Raw genomic sequence first — 10,000 nt, forward strand, 5'->3', positions numbered from 1 at the left:
CGGACTAGGGAGGCTGTGCCGTGCCCCCTGGAGGTCTAAAGGATGACCAGTAGTTGTGGTTCTCGCCCCGGGACTTGGGTCAGAGTATAGCCCAAGTGGAGCACTTGTGTCGGCCTAGGGAGGCTGTGCCGGGCCCCCTGGAGGTCTAAAGGATGACCATGAGGTCAAAAGGATGACCAGTAGTTGTGGTTCTCGCCCCGGGACTTGGGTCAGAGTATAGCCCAAGTGGAGCACTTGTGTCGGACTAGGGAGGCTGTGCCGTGCCCCCTGGAGGTCTAAAGGATGACCAGTAGTTGTGGTTCTCGCCCCGGGACTTGGGTCAGAGTATAGCCCAAGTGGAGCACTTGTGTCGGACTAGGGAGGCTGTGCCGTGCCCCCTGGAGGTCTAAAGGATGACCAGTAGTTGTGGTTCTCGCCCCGGGACTTGGGTCATAGTATAGCCCAAGTGGAGCACTTGGGTCGGACTAGGGAGGCTGTGTCGTGCCCCCTGGAGGTCTAAAGGATGACCAGTAGTTGTGGTTCTCGCCCCGGGACTTGGGTCAGAGAATAGCCCAAGTGGGACACTTGTGTCGGACTAGGGAGGCTCTGCCGTGCCCCCTGGAGGTCTAAAGGATGACCAGTAGTTGTGGTTCTCGCCCCGGGACTTGGGTCAGAGTATAGCCCAAGTGGAGCACTTGTGTCGGACTAGGGAGGCTGTGCCGTGCCCCCTGGAGGTCTAAAGGATGACCATTAGTTGTGGTTCTCGCCCCGGGACTTGGGTCAGAGTACAGCCCAAGTGGAGCACTTGCGTCGGACTAGGGAGGCTGTGCCGGGCCCCCTGGAGGTCTAAAGGATGACCAGTAGTTGTGGTTCTCGCCCCGGGCCGTGGGTCTGAGTATGGCCCAAGTGGGACACTTGTGTCGGACTAGGGAGGCTCTGCCGTGCCCCCTTGAGGTCTAAAGGATGACCAGTAGTTGTGGTTCTCGCCCCGGGACTTGGGTCATAGTATAGCCCAAGTGGGACACTTGTGTCGGACTAGGGAGGCTCTGCCGTGCCCCCTTGAGGTCTAAAGGATGACCATGAGGTCAAAAGGATGACCAGTAGTTGTGGTTCTCGCCCCGGGACTTGGGTCAGAGTATGGCCCAAGTGGTGCACTTGTGTCGGTCTAGGGAGGCTGTGCCGGTCCCCCTGGAGGTCTAAAGGATGACCAGTAGTTGTGGTTCTCGCCCCGGGACTTGGGTCAGAGTATAGCCCAAGTGGAGCACTTGTGTCGGACTAGGGAGGCTGTGCCGGGCCCCCTGGAGGTCTAAAGGATGACCAGTAGTTGTGGTTCTCACCCCGGGTCGTGGGTCCGAGTCTGGCCCGAGTAGAGCACTTTGGTCGGCTACCGGGGGGTGTGCCGTGCCCCCTGGAGGTCTAAAGGATGACCAGTAGTTGTGGTTCTCGCCCCGGGACTTGGGTCAGAGTATAGCCCAAGTGGAGCACTTGTGTCGGCCTAGGGAGGCTGTGCCGGGCCCCCTGGAGATCTAAAGGATGACCATGAGGTCAAAAGGATGACCAGTAGTTGTGGTTCTCGCCCCGGGACTTGGGTCAGAGTATAGCCCAAGTGGAGCACTTGTGTCGGCCTAGGGAGGCTGTGCCGGGCCCCCTGGAGGTCTAAAGGATGACCAGTAGTTGTGGTTCTCGCACCGGGACTTGGGTCAGAGTACAGCCCAAGTGGAGCACTTGTGTCGGTCTAGGGAGGCTGTGCCGGGCCCCCTGGAGGTCTAAAGGATGACCAGTAGTTGTGGTTCTCGCCCCGGGCCGTGGGTCTGAGTATGGCCCAAGTGGGGCACTTGCGTCGGACTGGGGAGGCTCTGCCGCGCCCCCTGGAGGTCAAAAGGATGACCAGTAGTTGTGGTTCTCACCCCGGGTCGTGGGTCCGAGTCTGGCCCGAGTAGAGCACTTTGGTCGGCTACCGGGGGGTGTGCCGTGCCCCCTGGAGCCATGGGAGTGAGCTCCAGCAGACTGGTATTTTTCGGAGAACCAGGCCCACACTCCTCAGACTTTGTGCCCAGGGACAGGCCACCAAAATCGGCCGCGGCTCGTGCACTTTGCCCCTGCGTTTCTCCCAGAACCAGAGCCGGAAAAATCCCAAAATTGATGCCCAGAGATAGTCGACTCTGCCTGGAATAGATTGCCACCCAAACCCGCCAACTCACGCTGGTTTTCCGATGGCCTCACCTACTAACCCGAGCATGGTCATCGCTCGCACCTTCCAAAACCTCCAGGGGCGCAGGCACTTTTCATTTACTGGCCATAAGGCCGACCGCCTTAAGCGTTAAGCGATAAGCGAAAGGCTTAGTTTGGACTTAGTTTTTGGAGCGACGAGGTCGCCGTTTTGTCAATTCTGAACCGATTTTCACGCGGTTTTCGACTGCCTGCGCCTGGGGAGCCGCCCAGAAGCCCCAGGCAGTGTTCTGGGTGGACTTCCGGACCGGTCCGGACCCGGTACCGGCCGGGGGAACCGCACCACGCCTCTCGGGCGTTTCTACACCGATTTTCGCGGGGTTTTCGACTGCATAGACGGGGCCACCTGCTGCAGGGCCCGAGGGAGGGCCTTACTGAGCTGGGTCCGACGCAGGGCCCGGTTCCTGGAGCCCGCTGGGGGGGGGGGGGGGTTCTCTAAGGCTCACGGCGGGCTGCTGAGGGGCCGGATCGGATGCAGACAGGCGCTCCTCTGCCCAGGTCTTTGCTCCCCTGCCCCACTAGGAATGGAAGACACACTGCCAACAGCTTCTGGAGGGTGATGGGCCCTGCTGCAGACCAGGTCCGACCCAGGTTTCAGCTATCCCACCCCGCAGGGACTTAAAGACACACTGCCATCAGCTTCTGGAGGCTGCTGAGCTCTACTATAGAGCAGGTCCGACCCAGGTTTCAGCTCCTGCAGCCCACTAGGACTTAAACACACACTGCCATCAGCGTCTGGATGGTGATGGGCCCTGCTGCAGACCAGGTCCGACCCAGGTTTCAGCTATCCCACCCCGCAGGGACTTAAAGACACACTGCCATCAGCTTCTGGAGGCTGCTGAGCTCTACTATAGAGCAGGTCCGACCCAGGTTTCAGCTCCTGCAGCCCACTAGGACTTAAACACACACTGCCATCAGCGTCTGGATGGTGATGGGCCCTGCTGCAGACCAGGTCCGACCCAGGTATCAGCTCCTGCACCCCGCAGGGAATTGAAGACACACTGCCATCAGCTTCTGGAGGCTGCTGAGCTCTGCTATAGACCAGGTCCGACCCAGGTTTCAGCTCCTGCACCCCGCAGGGAACTAAACACACACTGCCATCTGCAACTGGAGGCTGCTGAGCCCTGCTGCAGACCAGGTCCGACCCAGGTTATGGCTCTCCCACCCCCCTGGGACTTAAACACACACAGCCATCAGCTTCTGGATGGTGATGGGCCCTGCTGCAGACCAGGTCCGACCCAGGTTTCAGCTCCTCAACCCCGCAGGGACTTAAACCCACACCGCCATCAGCTTCTGGAGGGTGATGGGCCCTGCTGCGGGCCAGGTCCGACCCAGGTTTCAGCTCTCCCACCCCGCAGGGACTTAAACACACACAGCCATCAGCTTCTGGGGGCTGCTGAGCCCTGCTGCAGACCAGGTCCGACCCAGGTTTCAGCTCTCCCACCCCGCAGGGTCTTTAACACACACACTGCCATCAGCTGCTGGAGGCTGCTGAGCTCCGCTATAGACCAGGTCCGACCCAGGTTTCTGCTCCTGCACCCCGCAGGGAATGAAAGACACACTGCCATCAGCTTCTGGAGGCTGCTGAGCCCTGCTGCAGACCAGGTCCGACCCAGGTATCGGCTCTCCAACCAGGCAGAGACTTAAACACACACACACACACACACACTGCCATCAGCTTCTGGGGGCTGCTGAGCTCTGCTGTAGACCGGGTCCGACCCAGGTTTCTGCTCCTCCACCCCGCAGGGACTTAAACACACACTGCCACCAGCTTCTGGAGGGTGATGGGCCCTGCTTTAGACCAGGTCTGACCCGGGATATAGCTCTCCCACCCCGCAGGGACTTAAACACTCACTGCCATCAGCTGCTGGAGGCTGCCGAGCTCTGCTGCAGACCAGGTCCCACCCAGGTTTCTGCTCCTGCACCCCGCAGGGACTTAAACACACACTGCCACCAGCTTCTGGAGGGTGATGGGCCCTGCTGTGGACCAGGTCCGACCCGGATATCAGCTCTCCCACCAGGCAGGGACTTAAACACACACTGCAATCAGCTGCTGGAGGCTGCTGAGCTCTACTATAGACCAGGTCCGACCCAGGTTTCAGCTCTCCCACCAGGCAGTGACTTAAAGACACACTGCCATCAGCTGCTGGAGGCTGCTGAGCTCTTCTATAGACCAGGTCCGACCCAGGTTTCAGCTCTCACACCAGGCAGGGACTTAAACACACACTGCCATCAGCTGCTGGAGGCTGCTGAGCTCTGCTATAGACCAGGTCCGACCCAGGTTTCAGCTCTCCCACCAGGCAGGGACTTAAAGACACACTGCCATCAGCTGCTGGAGGCTGCCGAGCCCTGCTGCAGACCATGTCCGACCCAGGTTTCAGCTCTCCCACCAGGCAGGGACTTAGAGGCACGCTGCCATCAGCTTCTGGAGGCTGCTGAGCTCTGCCATAGACCAGGTCCGACCGAGGTTTCAGCTCTCCCACCCCGCAGGGACTTAAACACACACTGCCATCAGCTGCTGGAGGCTGCTGAGCTCTGCTATAGACCAGGTCCGACCCGGGATATAGCTCTCCCACCCCGCAGGGACTTAAACACACACTGCCATCAGCTGCTGGAGGCTGCTGAGCTCTTCTATAGACCAGGTCCGACCCAGGTTTCAGCTCTCCCACCCCGCAGGGACTTGAACACACACTGCCATCAGCTTCTGGAGGCTGCTGAGCTCTGCTATAGACCAGGTCCGACCCAGGTTTCTGCTCCTCCACCCCGCAGGGAATTAAAGACACACTGCCATCAGCTTCTGGATGGTGATGGGCCCTGCTGCAGACCAAGTCCGACCCGGGTTACAGCTCTCCCACCAGGCAGGGAATTAAACACACACTGCCATCAGCTGCTGGAGGCTGCTGAGCTCCGCTATAGACCAGGTCCGACCCGGGTTCCTGCTCCTGCACCCCGCAGGGACCAAAACACACACACTGCCATCAGCTTCTGGAGGCTGCTGAGCTCTTCTATAGACCAGGTCCGACCCAGGTTTCAGCTCTCCCACCAGGCAGGGACTTAAACACACACTGCCATCACCTTCTGCTGGCTGCTGAGCTCTGCTGCAGACCAGGTCCGACCCAGGTTTCAGCTCCTGCACCCCGCAGGGAACTAAACACACACTGCCGTCACCTTCTGCTGGCTGCTGAGCCCTGCTGCAGACCAGGTCCGACCCAGGTTTCAGCTCCTGCACCCCGCAGTGGATTAAAGACACACTGCCATCAGGTTCTGGAGGCTGCTGAGCTCTGCTGCAGACCAGGTCCGACCCAGGTTATGGCTCTCCCACCCCGCAGGGACTTAAACACACACCGCCGTCAGCTTCTGGATGGTGATGGGCCCTGCTGCAGACCAGGTCCGACCCACGTTTCAGCTCTCCCACCCCGCAGGGGATGAAACACACACTGCCATCAGCTTCTGGAGGCTGCTGAGCTCTGCTAAAGACCAGGTCCGACCCAGCTTTCAGCTCTCCCACCAGGCAGGGAGTTAAAGACACACTGTCATCGGCTTCTGGAGGGTGCTGAGCCCTGCTGCACACCAAGTCTGACCCAGGTTTCAGCTCATCCACCCCGCAGGGACCTAAACACACACTGCCATCAGCTTCTGAGTGGTAATGGGCCCTGCTGCAGACCAGGTCCGACCCAGGTTTCAGCTCCTCCACCCCGCCATCACCAGCTGGAGGCTGGCTGCTGCTCCTGCACCCTGCCATCAGCTGCTGGAGGCTTCTGTTCCTCCACCCCGCCATCAGCAGCTGGAGGCTGGCTGCTGGAGGCTGGCTGCTGCTCCTCCACCCCGCCATCACCAGCTGGAGGCTGGTTGCAGCTCCTGCACCCCGCCATCAGCTGCTGGAGGCTGCCTGCAGCCCCTGCACCCCGCCATCAGCTGCTGGAGGCTGGCTGCAGCTCCTGCACACCGCCATCAGCTGCTGGAGGCTGCCTGCAGCTCCTGCACCCCGCCATCAGCTGCTGGAGGCTGGCTGCTGCTCCTGCACCCCGCCAGCAGCTGCTGGAGGCTGGCTGCTGCTCCTCCACCCAACCATCAGCTGCTGGACGCTGGCTGCTGCTCCTGCACCCCGCCATCAGCTGCTGGAGGCTGGCTGCTGCTCCTCCACCACCCAACCATCAGCTGCTGGACGCTGGCTGCAGCTCCTCCACCCCGCCATCAGCTGCTGGTGGCTGGCTGCAGCTCCTTCACCCCGCCATCAGCTGCTGGTGGCTGGCTGCAGCTCCTTCACCCCGCCATCACCAGCTGGAGGCTGGCTGCTGCTCCTGCACCCCGCCATCAGCTGCTGGAGGCTGCCTGCAGCTCCTGCGCCCCGCCATCAGCTGCTGGAGGCTGGCTGCTGCTCCTGCACCCTGCCATCAGCTGTTCGAGGCTGGCTGCAGCTCCTCCACCCCACCATCACCAGCTGGAGGCTGGTTGCAGCTCCTGCACCCCGTCATCAGCAGCTGGAGGCTGCCTGCTGCTCCTGCACCCCGCCATCAGCTGCTGGAGGCTGCCTGCAGCTCCTGCACCCCGCCATCATTTGCTGGAGGCTGGCTGCAGCTCCTGCAACCCGCCATCAGCTGCTGGAGGCTGGCTGCTGCTCCTCCACCCCACCATGACCTGCTGGAGGCTGGCTGCAGCTCCTTCACACCGCCATCAGCTGATGGATGCTGGCTGAACGCTGGAGGCTGGCTGCTGCTCCCACACACCGCCATCAGCTCCTGGAGGCTGGCTGGCTGCTGGAGGCTGTCTGCTGCTGCTCCTCCACCCCGCCATCACCAGCTGGAGGCTGGCTGCTGGAGGCTGGCTGCAGCTCCTGCACCCCACCATCAGCTGCTGGAGGCTGGCTTCTGCTCCTCCACCCCGCCATCAGCTGCTGGGGGCTGGCTGCTGGAGGCTGGCTGCAGCTCCTCCACCCCGCCATCACCAGCTGGAGGCTGGTTGCAGCTCCTGCACCCCGCCATCAGCTGCTGGAGGCTGCCTGCTGCTCCTGCACCCCGCCATCAGCTGCTGGAGGCTGCCTGCACCTCCTGCACCCCGCCATCAGCTGCTGGAGGCTGGCTTCTGCTCCTCCACCCCGCCATCAGCTGATGGAGGCTGCCTGCTTCTCCACCCCGCCATCACTAGCTGGAGGCTGGCTGCTGGAGGCTGGCTGCAGCTCCTCCACCCCGCCATCAGCTGCTGGAGGCTGCCTGCAGCTCCTTCACCCCGCCATCACCAGCTGGAGGCTGGCTTCTGCTCCTCCACCCCGCCATCAGCTGATGGAGGCTGCCTGCTTCTCCACCCCGCCATCACTAGCTGGAGGCTGGCTGCTGGAGGCTGGCTGCAGCTCCTCCACCCCGCCATCAGCTGCTGGAGGCTGGCTGCTGCTCCTGCACCCCGCCATCAGCTGCTGGAGGCTGGCTGCTGCTCCTCCACCCAACCATCAGCTGCTGGACGCTGGCTGCAGCTCCTCCACCCCACCATCAGCTGCTGGACGCTGGCTGCAGCTCCTCCACCCCGCCATCAGCTGCTGGAGGCTGCCTGCAGCTCCTGCACCCCGCCATCAGCTGCTGGAGGCTGCCTGCAGCTCCTGCACCCCGCCATCAGCTGCTGGTGGCTGGCTGCAGCTCCTTCACCCCGCCATCACCAGCTGGAGGCTGGCTGCTGCTCCTGCACCCCGCCATCAGCTGCTGGAGGCTGCCTGCAGCTCCTGCGCCCCGCCATCAGCTGCTGGAGGCTGGCTGCTGCTCCTGCACCCTGCCATCAGCTGTTCGAGGCTGGCTGCAGCTCCTCCACCCCACCATCACCAGCTGGAGGCTGGTTGCAGCTCCTGCACCCCGTCATCAGCAGCTGGAGGCTGCCTGCTGCTCCTGCACCCCGCCATCAGCTGCTGGAGGCTGCCTGCAGCTCCTGCACCCCGCCATCATTTGCTGGAGGCTGGCTGCAGCTCCTGCAACCCGCCATCAGCTGCTGGAGGCTGGCTGCTGCTCCTCCACCCCACCATGACCTGCTGGAGGCTGGCTGCAGCTCCTTCACACCGCCATCAGCTGATGGATGCTGGCTGAACGCTGGAGGCTGGCTGCTGCTCCCACACACCGCCATCAGCTCCTGGAGGCTGGCTGGCTGCTGGAGGCTGTCTGCTGCTGCTCCTCCACCCCGCCATCACCAGCTGGAGGCTGGCTGCTGGAGGCTGGCTGCAGCTCCTGCACCCCACCATCAGCTGCTGGAGGCTGGCTTCTGCTCCTCCACCCCGCCATCAGCTGCTGGGGGCTGGCTGCTGGAGGCTGGCTGCAGCTCCTCCACCCCGCCATCACCAGCTGGAGGCTGGTTGCAGCTCCTGCACCCCGCCATCAGCTGCTGGAGGCTGCCTGCTGCTCCTGCACCCCGCCATCAGCTGCTGGAGGCTGCCTGCACCTCCTGCACCCCGCCATCAGCTGCTGGAGGCTGGCTTCTGCTCCTCCACCCCGCCATCAGCTGATGGAGGCTGCCTGCTTCTCCACCCCGCCATCACTAGCTGGAGGCTGGCTGCTGGAGGCTGGCTGCAGCTCCTCCACCCCGCCATCAGCTGCTGGAGGCTGCCTGCAGCTCCTGCACCCCGCCATCACCAGCTGGAGGCTGGCTTCTGCTCCTCCACCCCGCCATCAGCTGATGGAGGCTGCCTGCTTCTCCACCCCGCCATCACTAGCTGGAGGCTGGCTGCTGGAGGCTGGCTGCAGCTCCTCCACCCCGCCATCAGCTGCTGGAGGCTGGCTGCTGCTCCTGCACCCCGCCATCAGCTGCTGGAGGCTGGCTGCTGCTCCTCCACCCAACCATCAGCTGCTGGACGCTGGCTGCAGCTCCTCCACCCCACCATCAGCTGCTGGACGCTGGCTGCAGCTCCTCCACCCCGCCATCAGCTGCTGGAGGCTGCCTGCAGCTCCTGCACCCCGCCATCAGCTGCTGGAGGCTGCCTGCAGCTCCTGCACCCCGCCATCACCAGCTGGAGGCTGGCTTCTGCTCCTCCACCCCGCCATCAGCTGATGGAGGCTGCCTGCTTCTCCACCCCGCCATCACTAGCTGGAGGCTGGCTGCTGGAGGCTGGCTGCTGCTCCTCCACCCAACCATCAGCTGCTGGACGCTGGCTGCAGCTCCTCCACCCCACCATCAGCTGCTGGACGCTGGCTGCAGCTCCTGCACCCCGCCATCAGCTGCTGGAGGCTGGCTTCTGCTCCTCCACCCCGCCATCAGCTGCTGGAGGCTGCCTGCTGCTCCTGCACCCCGCCATCAGCTGCTGGAGGCTGGCTGCTGCTCCTGCACCCCGCCATCAGCTGCTGGAGGCTGGCTGCTGGAGGCTGGCTGCAGCTCCTCCACCCCACCATCAGCTGCTGGACGCTGGCTGCAGCTCCTCCACCCCACCATCAGCTGCTGGACGCTGGCTGCAGCTCCTGCACCCCGCCATCAGCTGCTGGAGGCTGGCTTCTGCTCCTCCACCCCGCCATCAGCTGACGGAGGCTGCCTGCTTCTCCACCCCGCCATCACTAGCTGGAGGCTGGCTGCTGGAGGCTGGCTGCAGCTCCTCCACCCCACCATCAGCTGCTGGACGCTGGCTGCAGCTCCTGCACCCCGCCATCAGCTGCTGGAGGCTGGCTTCTGCTCCTCCACCCCGCCATCAGCTGACGGAGGCTGCCTGCTTCTCCACCCCGCCATCACTAGCTGGAGGCTGGCTGCTGGAGGCTGGCTGCAGCTCCTCCACCCCGCCATCAGCTGCTGGAGGCTGGCTGCTGCTCCTGCACCCCGCCATCAGCTGCTGGAC

Source organism: Nothobranchius furzeri, unplaced genomic scaffold (genome assembly GCF_043380555.1).
Source record: "Nothobranchius furzeri strain GRZ-AD unplaced genomic scaffold, NfurGRZ-RIMD1 Scf197, whole genome shotgun sequence".
NCBI lineage: Eukaryota > Metazoa > Chordata > Actinopteri > Cyprinodontiformes > Nothobranchiidae > Nothobranchius > Nothobranchius furzeri.